At 39.9% G+C, this 22,132-nt stretch overlaps 1 non-coding gene across 1 annotated transcript; it reads left to right on the forward strand.

Moving 5' to 3' along the window:
- Positions 1–21,108: 21,108 nt before the first annotated feature.
- On the forward strand, positions 21,109–21,253 carry LOC115063482. The gene has a single exon (XR_003843355.1). It is a non-coding gene; the product is annotated as a small nucleolar RNA SNORA48 (small nucleolar RNA).
- Positions 21,254–22,132: the final 879 nt, after the last annotated feature.

The raw sequence follows: 22,132 nt of genomic DNA on the forward strand, positions 1-22,132 counted from the left end.
GAGGAGGAGGAGGAGGAGGAGGAGGAGGAGGAGGAGGAGCAGGAGCAGGAGCAGGAGCAAGAGGAAGAGGAGGTATAGACTTTCTGGCACTAAACTGCTTCTAGTGGGAGAAGTCAGACCTGGAGTTACTGATCTCAAGGTGTGATGCTTGCATCTTATTGTTTTTTATTTATCATGGGAAGTTGGGAAACTGTAATGCTTTTCTGTAATTCTATAGCCACTAATGATGAACAGAATGGAAAATGTGGGTATAGAATGTTTCATTCCATGTGAGTGACAACTGGCTTTTATTATGTTTTCATTTCCAATCCAACCCTGTCTTCACTACCAAAATATAAAAGCAAAATACTAGTTCCTCATTTCAAGTCAGTAGCAGGCTCTTCCTGAGCAAGCATATAATTAGGTCATTGAATTTTTGCTTAGTTGTATACATCCAGAATCCTTTGAAATTTGAGCCTTCTGTATAGTTTCACTGTGATTACAACGTATATTATTTTCTTATATTTAAATTAATATATCATATTTTCAGTCTCAAGCAAAGAGGACAGAACTTACAATTGTCACAATACAGTTGTAATTTCCTTGTATGTTTACACTTATTCCTGGTGGTATAAACTACCATGTCTAGTAAATATGCTCAAATGAATTGATTGCGGTCCATCTCAAAGTATAATATATATAATTTTTGTTGTCTAAAAATACATCTTGATACCTTCATGAGAGTGGAAACATGTTTTTTAAATACACAAGTTAGTAAAATAGGATCTCTCCTAACATACACAGAAAGTTCTGTAAGCAACATAGGACATGCCTTTGAGAATCAAGTCATCATGAGGCTCTGAGTGGTACACAGGTTGATGAAGCATGGGACAAAGGATGTGTTGGAAATGCTGATGTCCTCATAGAGAAGGTAAAATCCTTGCTGTCTTCCCACCATGGGCAACTGAATGCTGTGTGAGACTGCACAGTCAGCAAGGATCACACAACTTTAGGTTCCTTAAGGGAGAAGCAGAGGCAATTTCAGAGATGCCTCAGATTTCTGTGTGGAACCACTTTGCACACAGTAGGGCTAATGGCAAGAACATCACTAGAAACTTGCCATGTGTAGGAGAGGAGCTGTGATTGCAGGAAAGGAAGTCTCCAGGAAGTTTGATTATCACATTACAGGCCCTGGACAGAATCTGCACAGGATGCTCGGGGTCTGTTGCCGAGGAAAAGTTCTCTATGCATAAGGGAGATTTATGTACAGAATGATAGAGAAATAGAAAGACTAAACATTCCAAAAACATTTTGGAGACTGGGATGCATTCAAGTTTTATTCACACTAGAAAACCCCCTATGAACACAGTGAGATTCATCAAAACTCCTGGAAGTGTAGAACTTTGGCAAATGGCTAGAATAACCTATGAAGGATATGTATTCTTTTTCTTCCCTAGAGGCTTTTCCGAACAAACCTTGGAAATATGTAATTAATGTTCAAATAACAATATTACAGCCAAGGTAATATTCCATAAACAATAAAGAAAGCCATAAAATCCAGATACTCAGGTGTGTAAAATGCAGAAGTCAGCACCAAGTGAAACAAACAGGGCATGAGTAAGGTGCAAGATGTCACCTAGAGCTAGAAGCAAATCCAGCTAGTAGACATTGGCTCTGTGACAAGAGGAATAAATCAATTAGCTGGTGACAGCTTCATTAGAATGAATATAATTAAGAATTAAAGTAAAATATATTCATAATAAGCAAAGAAGTAGAATATATAAAAAAACATGACTGCCACTTCTGGTGATCAAAAATACAACTTCCAAAGTGAAGAAATATATGGGAAGAGGTTCGCAATAAACTGTATGCTGCTTTGGAATACATCTATAAATCTAAACCCACAGTGATTGTGGAGAGAATGTAAGACAGCCTGGCAAAGATCAGTGCAGGATAGATGAGTGGGAAAGCATTTTGAAAAGTTGTTGTCCAAAACCTTAGAATTATATGGAAACTTTGAGGACTTCAGAGAAATTCCAATAGAATGGACAGAATCACATCATAGAGTTCTTAAAAGCAAGTTACTGAAAACCAAAGATAACGAAAAAGTATGGACATTCAGCCAGAGAAAATGGAAACACAAGAGGACATGACCATGACAACTTCCCACCAGCCATGTAAATCTCAAAACAGTGGGCCGATATCTATAAGATAATAAAACAAAACAAAACAAAGCAAAACTGTCTTTGGAAATTTGCAAACCAAGGGGTAGAGAATAGGGGGTTTGTGGAGGGGAAACTGGGAAGGGGGACAACATGTGAAATGTCAATAAATAAAATAACTAATAAAAATAAATAAATAATAAAATGAAGAAAAAAAAAGAAATTTGCAAATCCAAAATAATGATCCTTAAAAATAAAATACCGACAAATATTTTATCAGGCTTTTAAATCTTTAAATTGTGTGCTGTCATAATACATAATAGGCCACTTATGAGTCAGTCCATCAGTGGAGTAGATGCAGGTAAGGCCATGTTTATTTTGGAGTATTTTGTGTTGTTTGATGCCATAGAAAGATGAGTGTGGTCTGTGTGATCACTGAAGAAACCAGATTTTTAGAACAGGATCGCAGCAGATGGCCTGCAACACTTGGAACAGATGCCATTCAACAGCATGAAAATGATCAATAGTTAGTAAAAAGGAGCCAAGAGGTGCCAGCTTTGCTGTCTTTCCATTGGGTTGCTGCAGAGGTGTATGAACTATGCAATAAGAACATGAATTATTAAACTCCCAGTAGCGGAACGGTTTCCTCATGACCTCTTCTATCCTAAGAGTGGCAATAGGCTTGACTTTTTCTCAGCCAACTGAAGATTATAATCTAAAAACCTTGGCTGTGGGGGGAACAGAAAAGAAAAGAAATGCACTTTTTCTCTATTTCTCTGTTACTTAATAGACACAAAAAGAGTTTATACTAGTTTTTCATTTGTTTATTTGCTTAGGATTACAGAATCTTACATAGCACATGTTAGGCTTAAACTCTTCTGTAACTGAGCCTTGAACTCCTGACCTTTCTGCCTCTATCTCCCAAGTTCTGGAGTTACATGAAGGTATTGCAGGATATTTGATCATGCTGTGAACCCTGAAATCGTGTTATTTACTGAAAAAAAAAAAAAAAACCTGTTTCTAGTTCTGTTGTGACTCAGTCCTTAGCATACCACTTTAGTCCCTCTGGTTGGGATACAGGCATGTCGTTAGCACACACATTTAATTCCAAACAATGAAGGTAAAGTTAGTTTGTAGAAGGAAGCACCCATGTTTGAAAATGATATCTAATTGAGTGGCAGACAAAGATGCGCCAGAGAAAGATTTGACAGAATAGGATACGCCCAACTCTCACCCAAAGAGAGAAGAGAGGCTACTTAAGAGAGAGCTGTGAAGGGGAAAAGGAAGGGGGTAGTGTTGACAGGAGAGTTTTATAGAGTCAGGTTGAAGGGAGAACAAGCTAGACACAGGTGAAGACAGAGTGAGCCAGAGAACGAGACAGAGCCAGATTAGAAAAGACTGCCAGAGTTAGTCTAAAACCGAGCTGAGCAATTCAGCCAGGAACAAAGAGAAGCCATATTGAATCAAGTAGCTTGGACAGGAGTTTTGAGCCAGAACAGCTGAGTTGAAACAGCCATCCAGAATTCAGAAAGAACTAGGGAGGGTGGACTTATTCAGCAGCAAGTCTTAGAGGCTGAGAACATTCTAGGCCCAGATTAGATTGTATGGAGGGTAGGAGCTTCCAGGACTGGGCCAAGAACAGACTGAGTAACTTAGAGCCGACTTTTTAATTAGTGTTTGTATGAATTTATATATCTACTTGCTGGGGAGAGTAGAAATTACACTTAAGAAAAAGCTCTACACCCCTATACTTTAATCACACTTTCCCTTTTATTTCTAAAAGCAGACCCAAGTTCATGTGGTCACCCAGATGACCTAACGTGGCAAGAGACACCAGTGTTGGGTTAGCAATAGAACAGAGGAACATGCAGTCCTAGAAAAGTGACATTTGAAATATCACTGAGTGTTCTCAAATCATTTGTTTCTGTAAAGTTGTTGAAGTGTTAAGGAATACTACCAACTTTAGGTACAGGTAAATGCATTAATCCTGTATGGTGTATTTGGATCGGTACCTATTGGTTGGTATTTTAGGAGATTTAAATATTTGAAAGTGAACAATACAAATTAGAAAGAGAATGTTATTAGAAGACAAAATGCATGAAGAAAAGTCAAAAGGTGATTTAATTATTTTTCCCCTCTCACAAAATAGCAGACATGAGTTATCAGGATGAAGAATTCAAGGACTATTTGAGTTACTTGCCCAACACATTCGTCTCTTCTAAGAAAGCTTTCAGAGAGTCTTTGCCTATTGGCAAAAACTATAGCACAGGATGTCTGATCATGGACATCATTACATTGTCTCACGCATGCCACTAGGTATGCCATGGATAGAAATATCCTTATTGCTCTGTATGTGTTGCTGTTATTTGTTTCATGTAGCCCAGGCTGACCTTGAACTCATTGTGTAGCCCGAGGTTAACTTTGAACTCTTGATCCTCTCACATGTAGCTCCCAGGAGGTGGTATCATAGAGATGCACTAACTTATCCAGTTACTTATTAAAAGTAATAGTTTCATTAAGTGAGCCAGATATGATTATAATTGCATCAATCCTCAGCATCTCTTAAGCCCTTAAAAAGTCTACAAAACCTCCTCCCACCAAATTCACCCTGGAGCTTCCTGTGATTGCACAATTAAGTAACACTTTATCCTCATATCTGATTTCACCCAAGGCTCTACTGTCACCTCAGAGCAGCAGTGGTTCAGCCCCCTATTGAGAATTAGCACATATGAAACACAGCGAGTCTTAGGTTTCATGAATTGGAATGTAAAACTTAGGTTGCTCCTTTAAGAGAGAACATTTTGTATCCATTGAAAGGCCCCAGGAGAAATGGTACTGTTCTGAAATCTTGTTGTGGGAAAAGGAACAAGAATATTAATTCTGTGGTTCAATTACTGCCTGTATGCTGGTGATGTTCAAGTGTAGGTTTCAAACCCATGTCTTTCCCCAGAGACCTGTGCTGGCATGCCCCGATAGTTCCACTTAGATGTGTCATATGAACTTGGCATTTGATGGTGCCAAAAAAAATTGATTTTGTCTCTCACACTTTCCCATTGATTCATTCTACATATTTTTTTGAGATTTTAACGCATAAGCCTTGAATTTGATGATTAACACTCTTCCCTCTTTGGACTTCTACTCCTCTTATGCCTCCCAACCCCCTGTCAAATTCATGACTTCTTTAATTTTGTGTGTGTGTGTGTGTGTGTGTGTGTGTGTGTGTGTTACATATATATATCCTACTAACTCCACTACATAGGTACAAAAATATTTAGGAATGATCTCTTGGATAAACTGTTGGAGATGGGAGCTGGTTCCTCCAGAAAACTGAGTCTTATTCTCTCAGTGACCATTGACTGACTGTAACTCTCCTCTCTAAGAGGAGTCTTTGAGATTTCACCTATCCATAGTGTCTCAGTGATGTTGTCACTATGAAGGTCTTTTTTAGACTTCTGTATTGCTGAGATTTCATGGGTGCAGCTTGCTGTTATGTATAGAAAACACTTGTTTTATAGAAGACATCCTGATTCTCTGGCTCTTGTGATAGTCTTGCATCCTCTTCTGTGATGTGTCCTGAATCTTGGGTTCAGTTGCATTTCATATATATCCACTGGAGCTGGGAATCCCAGTCAGCTGTTCTCTGCATTTTGACTATTTGTGGATTCCTGTGATGGTCTCCATCTGCTGCAAATAGAAGTTTCCTTGATCAAGGGTGGGTGCTACACTTACTTGGGGGGAATAAGGATAAGTACTTAGAATGCAGTTAAGAGTTAGGCTAGGTTAGCAATGTGGGTGGCAATAGCAGGGTCCCCTCTAGGATTCTCACTTGAGATGTCTTCAGAAAACAAGCACTGTGTTTACACTTTCTCTCTGTATTGTAATCTTGATGTGGTACTCCAAAGAAGACACACAGTGCATGGGCATACTGCCGCTGGGTAAGGGCAAGAAAACCAATGCAGTCTGTTGTAGTTTTTTTCCCTGTGGAGAGTTTTTTATTCACTTTACATCCTGATCACAGCCTCCCTCCTTCCTCTCTTCCCATCCCCATCCTTACAAATCCCAGAATCTTCCTAGATTACCTCTTTTCCATCGGCTTCCACTCCATTTTATGCTAAGCATCAGCATCTCCGGATTGGAGACAATATATTCAGACATATCTGTGATAAAGAGGAATAATGGCTGAAACCATGAATCCAAACTATTAACTGAGTAAATTTCTGGCTTCCCCTAGAAACTCGGCTCTGCCTGCTTATCTTATGAAAGAGGAAAAGAAGAAAGGGGAAATGTTAAAACTTAACCTTGACTCCTTTCTCAGCTGTGCACAGGACTCTGAGATGGGGGAAATTGATTCCTTCATTGCCATAAATTTCAGGTAACCAGCCATATTTCTATTGTAGGAAGAAGAGAGAAAAATATGTGTGTGAATTAGAAGTCATAGTTTCTTCCTCCCCATAGGAAAGGTAGCTAGACGATATACTAAAGGAGGATAGTCCCTCCTTACAAACAACTCACACCTTCTGATTGGTTGATATTGCTCAAACCTCCCTACTATTAAGCCACTTGGCATGCACTTCAAACTGGTAAGTCCAGCACTGTGACAGAAGGACATCAAATTAACAGCCATCCTAAAGGAGCCACGGTGGGACTCTGTAGGGAGAGAGAATGACCCTGTGTGACTGAATTCTTGATATGAGCAAAGCTTCATCCAAGAGGCCTCAAGGCTAAAGGAATGACTTGGCCTCATTCATGCCTGAGATGGGGATGTTTGCTGAAGCTGATGTTTGTGTAACAGCTGACCTTTACCCACAGAGCACTGGATGCAGGCGCCCTGACTATACTCTCCCCACTCCAGAAGAGGGCATGGCCACATGCACCTCTGCAGAGATCCCTACAAAGATTAGCTGACTGAGTCATTGCTTTTCCAGAATAGAATAAATGCACTGAGAATTCCGGAGACTTTCCCAAATCTGCCCAAACAGGAAGCCCACTGATTCCAGCTTCACTTCTATTTTAGATTGCTTTTTAAAATCTCCCATGGCTTCCAGGCAGGTCATTGGTTTTTAACTTCATGAGCCTTGGCAAGACTCTGTTCTAGAAAAGAGGTTGAGGACATGTTGAAGCCAACATGATTATCAGGGCTTTATCAGTCTCAGTTTAGCAATGGTCTTCTTCAATCTGTTTTCATATTAAAAGTTTTAAATTTAGATATTTTATGTTCTGTAACGACACAGGTCTAAGCTTTCTGTGTCTTGTGTAAAAGCCTTTTGATTCTTTCTGACTGTTCTATGAATAAGCCCAGAGCCCCGGTTAAGGGACCACAGGATGCAGTTGCCCACTACTTCATCTGCTTTTTGTTCATTTGGTACCACTTCTTTTAATACACATACATGTGCGCACACACACACACACACACACACACACACACACACACACACACACAATTGCTATAGCCACACTGAGTTCCTGCCAGCTATTCAGAAGGACTGAATTTATTGTTGCCTTTGGGAAACCATATCACCTGAGAGTTGGGGGCAATTCATTTCTCCACTGACTTCTGCTCTCACTAATTCTTCAGGTTTCAAGTGTATGTGCCTCCTTTCTTGGAAATACCAACCAAATTCTTCTGTCTAGTTAATGTGTGGGTCATAAACTGATGCTGAGACTAACTTGTTCTTAGAACATTTTATTTCTCCCAGTCTAATGGCTGTCCTACAATAATCAAGAGCAAACAATATAGTCAAAGAAAGTCTTTCAGGGCAAAACTCAGATTCATCTTTGCTAATAGTACACAGTGATTGGATAGTGAATTGGTAGGATTATTACTTGACATACAGTCCCTTGGGGACAAAAGCTACAAAGGTCCTCTTTGATAGTAAGAATAGCCTTTGGACACATGGGCTCCACAGAGGTCAGAACCTGGGGACTGGTCAAATTGTTCAGAGGATAAAGTGCTTGGCATGTACAAGTATAAGGACCACAGTTCAGATGCCTAACGCTCATAGAAATTCTTGGTGCTTTCAGTAGTCCACCTGTGTCCCAGAACTCAGAACCCAGAGTTAGGAGCTCCCTGAAATAAGCAGGCTAGCTCGAATAACTGAATGTGTGATCTCTGGGGTAAACCAAGAAACCCTGCTCCAATCAATAAGGTGAAGTGGCTGGCAATCAAGGAAGACACTCTAATCTCCCTCAGACTTCCACATCCACATGCACACATCTTTACACACGTGTAAACCCACATAGGTGGCTACACATACACACTTGGATGCAAAGCATGCACATACACATGTGAAAGACTAGAGGCTCATTCCCAGTCTTCTACATAGTGGGTACAAATCGTATAATGGTGAGCAATGAGTAATATTCTTTTCTTTAAACATTGTTGATTTCCCCCGACTTTTTTTTCTTGGCTCAGCTACACTTAGCTTATAGCTGCATTTTTTTTTCTTTTTCTCCCTGATTTTTTTCTTTTTGGCCTACACATATACTCATGTTACCAATCACAAATTATTTGCTTCAGTTTGTGACTCTTCAAGTCGCTCTATGACATTTCTTTACTTCATGCTTATTGATAGTACAAAGGATACCAGTTTCCTTCCTACATTTAGAATTCATTCAGTTCTCAGGCAAGAACAATCTGACCCCACAGTTAAGCTTGTTATTCCGACTGACTCAGTGGTCATCAGCAAATGCCCTGCAGCCAGAGAGAGGCAGTAGGGAACATGAAGCTCGGAATAATGAGAGAGAATTTCAACCCAGACCTTGTTCTAAAACCAGGAGTGTATAGAAGATTCTATAAGAAACACTGGTCCAATGAGACAGCAAGCAGAGGAACAGAGCATCTGGTAAGCAAGCAAATGCAGATGACTTTGTTTCCCGTGTTCTCACTTAGGTCTCTGCTTCTCACCTCCCAAAGCTTCTCAATGATCTCTCACAACAGGCCCGAGCTTATGAGGACTTGAGCCCCTTCACTATTACCGGGAACATTCAAATACGAACTCACCTGGCTAACCTCAGCAAAAAGAGACCTCAATCCCAAATAGGGAATGTCTTTTCATCAGGCGGGGACATGGATGTCATCTATCTCCCAACTACTTTAGGGCTGTGTAGGGTGAAACAGGGAAGTATCTGCTCTGGGGCACCTGACCTCTGAAGCCAGCTGTGCTTGGAATAAGCTCTCTCTCCTGTGGGATAAGCAAAACTGACCTCCAAGCTTATATGTATTCAGATGCTTAGCTGCCTATGAGTACTAAGATGTTTCAGTCCTACATCACTTAGTGCTAGGCTTTTAAGAATCAGATTCAGTAATTGTTGTGATCTGTCTTGGTGATAACACATCCTTGCAGGGTGATTGCCTATTCCCTGGGCCATGGGTGACTAGAGAAACAGTCCCAATGATCAATGATCTGCATCAACTTTGGAGTGACAAGGTCATTGATATTAGCAATATGTCTCATATCTGGTCTATCTGGGCAGCTGCATCTACCTGCTGCCCTATTCATGGACTTTCCAGTCCACTACAGACCATAAAGGAAAGAGCCATTTGAAAATCCAAGAATAGTGTCTTATCCCCAGGATAAAAACAAGCAAAGGTAAGGCTGTGAGCAGCCATGGGATAGAGATTGTCTCAGCTGGGGTTTCAGATGCAGCAGGAACACTTGCTGGCAGGGACAAGCCCCATAGCTGAGAATGGTTATTCTATGGCATCTGCTCTTCTAGATTACAGATTTGTATGAATACACAGAAGGTTATGACCTCTGCTGACACAGAGCAGACCCCAGAGTGAGAGAGGAATAAGCCTAACAAGAAATGCAAGTAGAGCTGGGTCCTGGTCCTTCTTCCAAGATCTACCTCCTCAGCCCCACCCCAGGGGTGTTGGAGGCTTATATAAAACCTTATTATATTTTTATGCTTTTGAAGCTGTTTCTGGCTCTTTTATCTGGACTGCCTTGCTGTTCTTTTGTTAGACTGTATAATTGATTTGGACTTTCCTGAGTTTCTTAAATCCAGCTCTGGTGAGAAGACAAGGTGGTTGGATGAAGTCATTATGAGCCCTGCTGCTGGCTTCTCTTCCATTTGACCAGAGCATTACTGAGAAACGCCTGTGATCCTCAGCCTTGCCATGCAATGGAAACAATCATGCGTTCCAGGAGTAGGAAAAAAAATGTGTTTGTTTTCATATGAAGGAATTAATGCTGCAGAGATCTTATGCAACTTGATTTCTTGGTTTAACAATCTTATCTGACTTAAGAAGTGAAAAACAGAGCCTTGGGCACTTCGGGCTTTACTATGGACTGTCAAAGGTATCCAGAGAAGTGTTGACCATTGTTTCTAAGACAGCAAATATCCATAAAGGTGGCCTAACAACCGTGCACTTGGTATGCAGTCTCGCAAGAGATTTTCACCCACAATTCCCCACAAGAACATCCACATAACGTTTGCCTTCCCTCAGCAAGCCATTCAGGGTGCGGGGACTGTCTTCCATCTCAGGTGTTCATTTACTGTCACCTCCTTCACTGTAGGAATTACTTGTTGGAGTCTAAACCTTGCATTAAATATTCTCAGTTTTAAATCCTTGAATATACACAAATGGGAAGATCATATATTAAACTACTGTGTATACATGAATATACGTTTTTAATATCAACATTTATCAACAGTCTGGCATTCTTGTTTCTTGTACATTGCCCACACTTTCTCCTGACAGTTATCTTAAAAAATTCCAGATGAATATTTATGATTTTTAAAAGACGCTTCACCAAAGACAGGACTTGCATTGCTTTGCATGCCATCTAAACACTGCTAACCAAAGATAGATGGGCTCGAGGACCAAGAAAAAAAATTCTAATCTTTCTTCAGAATACATGGGCATTAGCTCAGAGTGCTGTCCCAGCCTATTATGGCAAAGAATTGGTTTCAGAGGCTCTACCTCAAAGACAAGTGGTTCAATGCCTGCTTCTATTCCTTGGATATTAAAGACAACATATTTCTGGGTTAGTTTTACTGTAGCCAAGATACAGACAAGTGGCAAAGTTAAAATGGAGCTCCTGAAACAAGACTTTAAGAACACCACAAGGCCCAAGACACAATGCCAAATGACCCAAGCTCTATGCAATTAGAATCCGTTCTGCAACTGTTGTCTATGAAGAAACCTAATGCTGATTTTTCTCTGAATGTTTGAATATGTACTGTCTCCTGAAATTTTACATTGGAGGTATTTTACACAAACCATCATCAATACAGCACATTCACATTCTAACTGCTAAACTATCTGTAATTGGTTTTGCAATTGTAGTTGTAATCTCTAACTTTCTGTTGATGTGATAAAATACTCTGACTACAGAAATTTAGTAAAGAAAGGGTTTGTTTTTACTTAAAGTTCCAGAGGAATAGGACAGGACAAAGACAACACAGCCGCAGGAGTGGGAGACCAGCCTGGCAGTCAGGACTCAGACACAACATTTCAACAGCACATGAGAAGGGGATAGGCAAACAGGAATTGGGGTGAAATTATGTAGCTATCCTCAAATTTCACCTCATACCCAGTGATGGACTGCTTCACAAGGTATCAGTCACCTCCTAAGGGTTCCAGGAATAGTACCATCAGCCAGTGACAACATATTCAAATAGATGAGCCTGTAGAGAGAACTTCTCATTCAAAACAAGTTTATCCTCAAGTCATATTATCTGGATGAAAATGTAAAGATTTCCTAGACTCTCTTCATGTGTTAAACTAAAAGTTCTGTTGGAAAGTCATATAGGAATGAAGTTACTCCTGAATTTCACAATAATCATGGTTAGGCAAATGCTTGACTTCACATACAAAGTTTTATAGCGTTGAATTCTAATATCATTTCCTAGCGTCATTCCTAGATTGGATTGTATCCCTTTAAACATGACTGGTGATATTTTGAGCAAAATAGGATGGAATTTGGAATTTTGAGATAATTGGGTTAAGATAAGGATATGTGTGTAGGAAACATACTATGAAATTATCCTTTTTATGGCTGAGCCACCCAGATTCTGGTATTTTGTTCTTAGTCTGAACTCACCAACTTGATGTTTTTTGCTCAATGAGATGGAGACTGACTAATGAGATGGTCAGTATTTGCTTTTGGTCAAATTACTCCCTCTTTAGTGAATGACTACTAACTTTAGTTTGTTTCTACACATCTTTTTTTTTCTTTTCTGAATCTGATTCAGGTGTTATCTCATCTTGTTCTTATATAAGGTCATTTCACACAATTCTCACTGTATTATAGTCACCGTCATGACAGGCTTCAACAATCATGTGTCAGGAACTGAACTGTGTGAGGCTGAGTTCTGGAAAAGAAGAATCAGTAAGTTAGAGGAATCTGCTTCTTTTCACCCAGAACCATTATTTCCTGTTAACTACCAAAAATCACAATCACAGAGGGTCAGGGTAGGGACAGCCATTATTTGTTTCCTAGGACATTTGGAAAACGTCATAATGTTGATGTGTATGGGACTTCAGGTAGAGAGGGAATGAGTACTTCTCAGAACAGAATGCCCATAAGTGTTACCAAGGCAAAACCGGCAGTCTCCGGTGTTGTCCAGTATGCTGCTGGCATTGTTGTAAGCAAGCGATTTAGAGGAAGGATTGTTGCCAACAGAAGTGTTATGCGTTTTGAGCATAGTGAGCATAATCAAGATTTGAACAGGTGAAGAAAAATGATGAGGAAATAGAGGAAGTCAAAGGGACAGATATAGGGGTTTAGTTGCTTTACCCAGAGAAACAGACTTTATGAGTCTGAGATGAGGGGAATGATCCTGGGCTGTTGAAGCCTGCTCACTGGGATCCACAGCTTGGTGGTCATACTAAAAGACATAAAAGACTTAGTCTGTAAGTTTTTAAAAAAATTCTTGTATTGAAAATAGGTTCTTCTCTTACATAATACACCCTGAAAAGTGTTTCCCCTCCCTCCACTCATCTTACCTCTTTCTACCTCCCCTCTCCCCCAAACCCATTCCTCCTCCATTTTCCTCCAGAAAAGAATCAGCCTACAAGAGACCACAAACAAACAGGTCAAAACAAAATACATTAAGAATAGGTAGGCACTCTCATATAGAAGCCAGAGAAGAACCCAATGGGAGTAAAAGAGCCCCAAGAGCAGGTGAGTCAGAGACACTTTCCACTCCCACTGTTAGGGGTCCCACAGAACCACCAAGCTAGCACCTGTAACATACTGACAGAGGAACTGGTGCAGAACCCTTGTGGGCTATGTGTTTGCTGCTTCAGTTTTTCTTAAATTGAACTGTGAGATCTTCTCCCCCAAAGAAAAATTTAAAGCATGAAAAGAAAATTCCCTACTACTAGGGAAAGCAGATTAGCGGAGTAGCTAGATATAGACCAGGTTTTTCCCTAAGTAATAGCTGCACTCCGATCATGATAGATCAAGAATGCTGCAGGAAAGAAGAAAAGAGTGGTGACCCTCACCACTGGCCTTGCCATTCAAGGTCTTAGGAAGAGGTGGGAAGTAGGGCGGGGCATAGAGGATATTCAGCAGAGCTGAGAAAGAGGGAAGATATGCAAAGAACCACACTTCTCTGTTGTCACGTCCCGAGGTCTTGAAGCAGGTCTTGATGCAATCACTAGAGGCCTCAAAGTCCTTCTGGGCCTGACATAAAGAAAAAGTTCAAATAAATATGTGTTGTTTAAAGGATGTCTAAGGATGGGACAAACGTATTTGAAATTTAGGTAACTAAAAAAGAAAAAAATATATGAAAAGGAGGTAATACTGACTACTTTATCTGTCACTCAGAACACCTCACACTACAAAACCCAGGTCTTTTAGAAGGCCACTGTTGTTAAAAATTTGGCCTTCCAGCCCAGAGATTTAGTGCAATTTTTACTTCTGTATGTAGAACCACTGAACACTTGTCAAGAGCTCTAGAGTCTAAGTGGAGTAACCTAATCTGTGGCTTTTCCTTGGCAAAGGGTGCTAATGAGGTTTCTGGGCCATTCACAGCTCTTCCTATGAGTCAGTGCAGAGGTTTACAATTGCAGGGCTGTCACTGAAGGTCAAGTGTGCAAGCTTTTACCTCCTTAGAAAAATGTTTAAACTGGCTCATCTGCTCAGGAGTGAATGATTTTAGTAGCTTACCAAGATCATTAAAATAAACAAACAAACAAATGAATGAATGAACAACAACAACAACAAAAAACCCAAGCAAACAAAGAAACCCAAACCAAACCAACAGCAACAAAACCCCACAGAACTGCAAACTACAACCTAAAAGCTTGTAGTTAAAATTTCTGGCCCAGAATTTAGTCTTTTGAATATATATATTTCATTTATTCTTTCATAAAACTCATATTACTAAACTATCTCTGAAGTTTTCATGTCTTCAGATATTGTCTAACTATGATAATCCCACTCTGTTCAAGGCCCTTCACTGAAGGACTCTTATTGGGATTCCCCATTGTGTTATTCAATATAAATGATGTTTTAAAATGATTCTAAATATACATAGGGAAGCTAAATGGATACCCAAAGTCATGGGTGATTGATGTCTTTACATGAAGTAGCACAAGGGTCATTTGCATGTAACCAGTTGGCTCATCTCTAGATTACTTACTATGTTGAATTCAGTGAAAATGCTATTACAGTACTTGGCAGGCTGATTGTTTGGGGAAAAGGGTTGTAAATGTTCGGGATAGATGAGATTTCTTGTCTCCCTTCCTCCCTCCCTCCCTCTTTCCTTCCCCCATGCCCCATTCGTGGCCTTTCAAATCTAAGAATATGATCTGGGGTTACCTGCAATGTCCTGCCTTTTGATCGCTGCCTTTCCAAAAACTGGTTATTTTGTTTCTATATTCCACAATCCTCCTCCACTTGTTTTACATAGTAATGTTCTTTTGTGGTTTTCCTCCAGTTTTTAATTTTTAATGTATTGACTGAAAAATTTATCCCTTTTGTTGCTTATGTAAATACAGATAAATCAAAAACTATAATTTTACAATAAAGTGTAATTTTTTCGCCTCTCAAAACTTAGGTACAACTTGAATACTTTAATATTTTCATGTTTCTCAAATCAGCGTTTTGTGATTTCTCTTCACTGAGTTGGTCAGATGTGAAAGCTTGAAGCATTCCTATGCTCTGGCCTGACTTTAGTATCTGTGGGGGTTGATTTCCAGTCTCAACTTGACTGAATTTGTAGCCACATAGGAGACATTTCTCTGGAACATATGAGAATATTTGCAGAAAGGTTTGATTAAGGATAGAAGTCCCAGCCTGAGAGTTCTGAGAGTGGTACTAACAAAGCACAGGCTGTGGTCCCAGACAGAAAGAAAAGTGTGTGTGTGTGTGTGTGTGTGTGTGTGTGTGTGTGTGTGTGTGTGTGTGTGCTGGGGGGTGTAGATAGGAAACAGGCATATGAACAACAGCATCCTCACTTTCCTGATTGGAAATGCAATTTAACAAGTCACCAGATGCAATGTGACCAGTCAGCAGATACAACATGGCAACAAGACCAGCAAGCAGATGCAATGTGACCAGACACCAGACACAATGCAAACAGACACCACATGTAAAGAGATCAGCTACCTGATGCAATGTGACCAGCTACCAGATACAATACAGCCAGCTACTGGATGCAATGTGACCATGCACCAGATACAGTGTAACCAGCCACCAGATACAACATGGCCACATGACCAGCCACAGGATGCATTGCAACCAGCCACTGTACATTTCAGCATCCTTGTTTTTTCCAACAACGAAGCTCAATATCTCCCTCAAACCACATATATTTTCTTCCTTCAGTTGCTTTTTGCAAGTGAAATAATAAGATATCTCTGATCATTTTTAATTCCAAGTGTACCTTCTGACCTTAATGGAGTCTTTACATTGCTTAGTCTGCTGAATGGGCAGGACATATCTGTTTTACCTCTATGTTGTCTCTAAGCCATTCTCATATGTGCTGCACGAATAGGCTTTGTTTTGTTCTGTGAAGACAAATATAGTTGTGAGTCCCCCAGGATGTTTTCATGATCTTCCTCCATGGTCTTCTGGTCAATATCAAACCTCTTTGGATGTGATTTACAGATATCTTATGCTCTCACCTTCACATATTAATCATCACTGCTGGGCCAAAGGTTCCCATAACACTTATAGATGATCTGGCTTCATGACCGTGTCAAAATCAATTCTAGTAATGTATATTGATGCTGCTATTCATCCTGTTAACCTTTGCCAATTCTTCAAGTTTTAATTATCTTTCTCTTAACAGCCCACTGCTGTGTATAGCCTAACTGTATTATCTATAATTTTGTGTTTTCCTAGGATATTCTACACTTACTTGCTATTAACAATAGGATATTGATAAATTATTTTATGGTGTGCCTTATACCATATATCTTTAATATTAACCCTCTCCATTGATAATCTCCCCTCCAACACTCAGGATTGTATCTGGCAAATAATATGTCTGTGAGTGAAGAGGTCTATAGCTGATAGGCAGCTCTTCCCTTTATTGAAACTGAGAAAATACATCAACACTGTTCCCCACTTGTCAAATAAGAATTATCACAAGAGATCCCTCATAGGTATACCGTTATTAAATAAAATGTTGCACATGAACAGATTTTTGAAACTATATAACGCACTTCTTTCTGAAAAAATTCAAATCAAGAACTCAATCTTCAGCCAGAGTCCTTTGTCAATACAAGTGTGTTTACTTTTCTCCAATATATTTGGGTTTCATAAAATTTGCATACCCCGAAGACAGACCCAGCCATCACTTTCACATTCTGGAAACATTAATAAAAACAGAAGGCCCTTAGCAGAGCCATTATGTTTGAAAAGAGAAATGCAAACAAAAGTATGATACATTAATCTTCTGATATTAATGCCCGAGTAATGAATACACACACACACACACACACACACACACACACACACACAATTTGGCTGCTTTATCCCTAAAAATAAGTAGAATCTCAACCCCAAAGAACAGATTTTTACAGCTTCCTTGGGTACATTCATCTGTTTTTCTTCGGGCCACACAGCTCTTAAAGTAGAAGATGTGGGAAACACTGCATTTGAGAGCGTTCTCTGCAGTATGACTCAGTCTTTGGCTACTGCTCACTCTGTTTCTATATTGGCCTCTAGGAGGTCAATATAAAGTTCCAGGAAGCCAGTGTTCTCACCTCTGAATTATTGCTTAAATAAATAGCAGAGAAGTTAAATGCTCATCCTCCAACTGCTGTTATGTTTGGAAAGCAAGGAAGCACAAAACACCATCGCCCTGCGTCCTTGTGGGGTTGCTATTGTTGAGGTAAAAAAAAAAAAAAAACTCCTTTCCTTATTGATTAAAACATGTTTCTTATTGTTGGAGGCAGAGAATTGTAGCTGGGAACATCAGATTCTTTTCTAAACTCATCAGTCACATGGGATTTGTCCCAATCCATCTGAAAGTAGTAGCTTTAGAGTCTTATTTTTAAGGGCCAATCAGTTGGTATCTCTGGAGTAATTAGGAAGAAAATGGCATTGACTTTTACTAACTTTATTCTTTTTCTAGAATAATGAGACTTTACAAAGAAAAGAAGAAAGCATTCAATAAAAGAGGTACATGAGGAACATGGATATTCATATTTTAGAAATGCCTATACAAAATTTGGCCTACTGGGTGTATAATAAAGGGTACTTTGGGTGTATTTTCCTGAGAAACCTCTAAAAACACGTGTTTTGTACATATATAATTTTCAAACATGCATAAAATATTTTAAATGGTGGAAAGAGGTATTGGAGAGCTATGTCTTGTGATCCATTTGTGTGTCTATGCATTTAGGTATGACTTGAGTTCTCAGTCAAGTTATAGAGGGTAGACTATCTCGGTGTTCATAAATGTCCTTGATTATTGGAGGGTTTGTTCATTATGCTAGAAAAGATATCCATCAAACCTGATTTCACTAATTCTCCTTTGTTGACTTCTTATAAATAACTGTATGGTCAATCCTTCTATAAAATCATTAAATCTTTGCTTTTTGCTTTGGAAACAGGATATCAGTGAGTAGTTCGGTCTGTCCTTGAATCTTGGGTCCTCCTCAGCCTCCTGTATGCTGGCATTGTAGTAATATTCCACCTTTAGTGGCTGCTAAGGATATTTGACAATAAAATCTGCAGTGGGAAAGCATTATCGTATGCCACATGTAGGGCGATAGTATGAATGAAAAGTGACAGACATTTCAAGTTCAGGAACAACACTGGATCATTGTTCTCCCTCCAGTGAAAATGCAGCATTAAACAGCCTGTAATGCCATCATCCAGAAATGCTTTCCCCAATTCAATCACACAGCCTGAAATCACTGCATGAGAAGACCTTTTCCTCCAGTTGATGCACTATTGCTCAATGCTCTGGCCATTTAGCTTTTAGAGGGATGGAGTCTATCTGAGCTTTGCACCTGCTTCCAGTAGGAAACCATGCCATTGTTACTGTCGCTAAAGACACGAATGTGCCCTTGCACAGTAGTTCTAGTCAGAGTCTACTTTAACAAGACCAGACCAGACCCTTCAGAATGGCTACTGGCACAGACCCCACAGTGCATGCTGTTTATCTGCTGCCTTTTAGAGTCTAAAGACTGTGATGGTACAGACATGCAGACAACTGTCTTGTGGTCATTAAGAAACCCCCGGACTTTGTTTTTTCATGGTGCTCCTTATATATTCTAGTTTATATACAAACTTTATTTGTATATAATGTGTTCTTTGAGGGTCATACATGTGCATTTTGCAAATTAAACACTTAGCTTGTTAATACTCAAATCAAGAGTTTGAGTATTCTGAACGTCTCAGGGGTCTTACATATTCCCTCCATCCCTAATCTAACATCAGTTTAGGTACCACCCTAATTAATCAAGGGGAATATAAACTCAGAAAAATAGCAACTTGCCCACTGAAACCACACATACATTTAAGTAGGCTTCATAAAATGAAAGAAAATAACATTATCTATCATGAATTTTAGTGTTCACTGAGTACTAATATCAACTTATTAAGTACACATACTGCTATTTACTGAGTGATAATATTCTTTAATAATAATCTTTGTGGAGTAGAATATTGTATTATGCTGTTTACAGCAAATAAGCTTCACAAATTTTAAAAGTAGATTCTTAGAAATTTTCATATTCATGTCTATTTGTGTATTGGCACACTGGTTAGTTTTTGTCTACTTGACACATTCAAAAGGCATCTGGAAAGCGAGGGCCCAATTGAAAAAAAAAAAGTGTTCACCAGGATGGACTGCAGAAACATTTTCAGGGCACTTTCTTGATTAATGGTGTGGAAGACCTAACCCATTTTGGGTGGTATCTGCACGGCTGCTTTCAGGTTATATATGGAAGACAGTGAGCAAACCAGTAAGTAGTGGTCTCCATGGGCTCTGCTTCAGTCCCTGCCTCCAGGTTTCTGTCCTGAACTCCTGTCCTGGCTTCTCACAATGACAGACTATAAAAAGGATATGCAACCAAGTAAAATCTCTCACCCCAGAAGTCTGGTTTACTCTGCCCTTATTGCAGCAATGGAAATCAAACAAAGACACACAGCACAGTCAACAACGGACACTTTCCACCATGCCAGTATTACCATGCTGACTTTTGTAATCACCGTCCACCCACATCCAAGATATGGAGCACCAGTATTCTCTTTTTATTATTGTCATTTTGTCTACTTTAGCATTTGATATCACTGCATCAGATAATGTCATCATCTGTGCCTATCTTTCATTTAGTGTAGTGCGTATGCAATGATACACATCATTTCATACACTAGATTTTTATCTCTCTATTATTGTTGAGTTTTCTACTGTATAGTACTGCTATAGTTTCTGTAAACAGCCACTATTCAATGGACCTGAAGCAGGTACACTTTCTTTGCTGTAATTTTTCAAGTGTTTGGGGATAGACTTGGGACTATAACTTTTAAAAATAAATGTTTTATTTCTTTTTACTTTTACTCTTGCATATTTCACTATTTCTGACTTTTAATATAATTTAAATAACCTACTTTTAATACAATAGGAGACATATTACATATAATAATTGATATGGTGATATTTTAAAGTAATAACCGCTCCTTTTTTTTTTTTCTGATTTAGTCAATCAGCCCATTTGTCTTTTGTTCCTCTTTCTTATCCATTTTGGGATTTCTTTTGGTTGAGAATTTTATGACTCTGTTTTGCTTCACTATTTATTATATAAACATCTTTGTTTTATTGTATTGATTGCTTGCTTCGGGGCTCACGTGTGACCAATATTTTCTGGAACAAAGACAGTGGCTTTCATCTCTGTGGATCTCTTCTTTCTCTTCCTGTTGCTCACCATCACCTTTTGCGGAATAAGCTCACATCCAGACGTTGCGTAAACTAATAGGTTTGAGCAAATCTGGGCAGGAGGTCAGATTGTGATGAGGGTTGTAGTTTGCCAAAACCTTCTCTAGAGGGTAAATTGTATTTCTTTACATTTTGTGATTTACACATTTCTCATCAAGATCACAGAGTAGTGAAATTTATGCCTTCTATCCATCATGCTATGCTTATTCTAATGTTGTTATTACCTGTGTTACCAAAGTCACATGCCTTGATCTGCATTTCCAACACTAGACAATTTAAAATCATCAATCCATGTATTTTTCATTTTGCTTGCTTGCTTTTGACTCATTGAAGAGTGAAATTTCTTTCATATGTCATTTTCTATTTGCCTAAAAGACTTCCTGTCACATTTCCTTTAGTACGGACCTGCTTGTTTTAAATTCCCTTGGCTTCTGTTGATCCTATATCTGTGGCTTTCTATAAGTTTTAAGAGGATATTTTCACTGGGCCGAACAATCGAGGCTAATATTTCTTCCTTTCTGCTGCCCTATGCACTTATTACTCCTTCAGCTTCTAATGGCATTTTCTGTGTGTGTCTTTCTCTGTGCCCTTTAAAGAAAAATGAACATCCCCACCCCATCCCCGGCAGTGGGCAAAGAGACACCTTGTTGATGGTGTCCTTATATCAGTCAGGGACAGAGCAGATGGCAATCCTTTGTTCATCCTAGCTTGATGACTGGCTTTGGTGGCCAAAGCCATCTTTGTATGCCTAGGACTCATAAAAAATCCAATCAAATCAAACTAAATCCAGGCTGTGTGGGAGAAGGAAAACAGACAAAGGTCTGTGGTCTGCCATGCCACCTCCAGACCTGCTCTCCAGTGCACTTGCCTCCACCCCATGAAGTGTAGATGGGGGATATTACTCAGGGCCCAGCCAGCTCTGTGGCCATCCTATAGAGGGGGCTACCACAATGTGCAAGTATGTTGTGATCAGAGGAGAGAAAAAGAGAAATGGAGCAGCTTCAGTGTTGTGAAGAGAGATGGAACTAGGGTCTCAAGGGTAGAGAGGAGACCCAGCTCTCTCACTCACACTCTTGCCCTTGGGGCTGATTTACACCTCTGCCACACACCGGCACAGCTCTACTGTGCTCTTCTGAGTGCTACTACTGGTGAGGGGCAGTGCCAGCTCACATGCTGTCATGACCTTGGGTCCAGATCTTTGACTGACACTGCTAGTTAGGGGTAAGAAGGGGAAGGCATCATCCCAACACATGCTATTCCAAAGATAAATGTTTAAGCAAACTCCCTTGTACTATCTTCCTAGGAGCTGGCTCTCCTGCCCTGGCCACCAGGGTGAATTGGAGTATGTACAGGGGAGGTGCCCTTTCTCTCCTTCCCAGAGACCTACAGTAGCCTGGAGAGCTGGCCCTGGGATCCTGAGAGCAGGAGACCTAACCCTGCCTACTCACTGCCTGTAGCACAAGGAAGAGTGGGTCCTGTATCTCTCCTTGCCCCAATGGCAGAGGTACAGATGAGCCAGCCCCAAATGTGTGAGAGTGGGAGAACTGCCTCATCCCCTCACAGTCTGCCGCACTTGGAAGGATGCTCCCTACACTTTAGCTCTGGAGGTGTTGGTGCAAGTGAGCCAGCTGCAAGGGCAT

This window comes from Mus pahari, chromosome 2 (genome assembly GCF_900095145.1).
Source record: "Mus pahari chromosome 2, PAHARI_EIJ_v1.1, whole genome shotgun sequence".
Classification (NCBI taxonomy): Eukaryota; Metazoa; Chordata; class Mammalia; order Rodentia; family Muridae; genus Mus; species Mus pahari.